At 40.5% G+C, this 1994-nt stretch overlaps 1 long non-coding RNA gene across 1 annotated transcript in view; it reads right to left on the bottom strand.

Moving 5' to 3' along the window:
• Positions 1 to 1618: 1618 nt before the first annotated feature.
• LOC106941311 (uncharacterized) overlaps positions 1619 to 1994 on the bottom strand; it is a 22394-nt gene continuing 22018 nt past the window's right edge. The window contains exon 6 of the long non-coding RNA XR_001423327.1: positions 1619 to 1829. This is a non-coding gene — a long non-coding RNA (uncharacterized LOC106941311). The remainder of the gene's footprint in view (positions 1830 to 1994) is intronic.

Raw genomic sequence — 1994 nt, 5'->3', positions numbered from 1 at the left:
TCAATGGTAGTGGTAACCTCTCGCAACTTCTCCTCAACGTCCACTTGACATGACACTGTATGCTTCAGGGCACAAACTTCGCTGTGTAAACGCTCCATCTTGCTGATTAAGTTGGAGACATCCAGATTGTTGAACGTAACAGGCGGCAGCTCATCCAGGAAGTGGGAGGCAAAGTGTGGTATAGCTTCCCGAAACTCATTCAGAACTTTTAAACAGCTTTTAATGGCATTTGCAGCTTTCTAATTTCCTTTGAAGGCCACTTACTGCTGCATGTTTTAGATGTTTCCTGCTTCAACCCAGATTACTTAAATTGACAGATGTGAGTGAGCATGTCTTGATTCGAATGACCTAAATTGTGGTTTTAAATCAGTGACTTATTCTGGCCTGTTGACCTTTGTTTTGCCTGTGGCTGCAGCGGATGGTTTGCTAGGATTGTTTGAACTGCCTTTTGTCTGTGTGGAGAGCAGTACAGGGGAGGTTCTGGCTTTTTGCACTCATTTGTGAAAGGCCGTAAACACTGCAGGGGTTCTAGGCTTCAGATAAGGGGTCAGAGATAGCTCCTGGATTGGATGAGCAAAGATACACCTTATTTGAATAAATTAAAGAAAAGAAGATAAAACTTTCTACACAGAAGTAACACATTAGATTTTCTCTTGCAACTCTCCAAAGATGTCTTTGCACGTCTTTGCTTTTCTTCTTTCCATTTATGTCAGGTAAATGAATGTATGTCTCTGTTGTTCTGCAGTTTCTGGTGTAAGTTTATACATTGTCTTATATTGGATTAAACTCTGTAATTCTGTGACGTCAACGCGCATTGTTGTTGTTTTCCTTGTGGCTACATGTGGCTCGCCNATCAGTGACTTATTCTGGCCTATTGACCTTTATGTTACCTGTAGTTACAGCAGATGGTTTGCTAGGATCGTTTGAACTGCCTTTTGTCTGTGGGAAAACAATACAGTGGAAGTTGTAGCTTTTCACACTCATCTGTGAAAAGCCGTAAACACAGCAGGAGTTTCTGACTTTAGAAAGAGGGTCAGAGATAGCTCCTGGTTGGATGAGCAAAGATACGCCTTATTTGAATAAATTAAAGATGAGAATACGCCTTTTACTATAAAACTTTCTACACAAAAGTAACAAATCAGATTTGCTCTTGCAATTCTCCAAAGATGTCTTTGCACGTCTTTGCTTTTCTTTCTTTCTTTCCTTCTTTATGTCAGGTAAATGAATGTATGTCTCCGTTGTTCTGCAGTTTCTGGTGTTAGTTTATGCATTGGATTAAACTCTGTAATTCTGTGACGTCAACACGCATTGTTGTTTTCCTTGTGGCCACACGTGCCCCGCCGAGAGGACCTGGGATCCAGAGGAAGAGAGAGCCAAACTTTTTCCAAAGTTAACCTATTTTAGATAGAATATTCTTCCTTAACAGGTTCCATGTGCTATTGATGTACATATATTATATACCATTTCTGGGAGTAAATAAGAAAATATGGAAAATCTATTATGAAAAGTGTCTAATTGTCCATGTACTGTCCTATTTTCACCAGTTATATTAGGGTATACCCTGGATAGGTGCACCATCACAGGACAAATAATCATTCACACACACACACACACACACACACAGTACAAATTTGTTGCTTCACAACATTCAAACACACAATTTGCCTCTGTGTGCTACTGGTTTTAATCAGATCTTTGAGGATGTCTCATTCTTACCAGGAACAAGTGAGTCAGTGCGGCAGTCGTACAACATCCCAGGGCTAAAAGGTCGACCAAGGGCCGGCACCTCCATGACTTTGCCAGGTTCACTGTCCATTGTTCACTCCAACCTATAGAAAGCAGATAATAATGTGAGTTTGTTGTTTTTATTCCTAAATACACACACACACACACACACACACACACACACACACACACGCACACACACACACACACACACACATCAATCAATCAAATTTTATTTGTATAGCACATTTCAGCAGCAAGGCATTTCA

This window comes from Poecilia latipinna, unplaced genomic scaffold (genome assembly GCF_001443285.1).
Source record: "Poecilia latipinna isolate Pla-1442-1.1 unplaced genomic scaffold, P_latipinna-1.0 Scaffold3602, whole genome shotgun sequence".
NCBI classification, from domain to species: domain Eukaryota; kingdom Metazoa; phylum Chordata; class Actinopteri; order Cyprinodontiformes; family Poeciliidae; genus Poecilia; species Poecilia latipinna.
The sequence above is the reverse complement of the archived record's forward strand: the minus strand, read 5'-3'. Positions and strand labels throughout refer to the sequence as shown.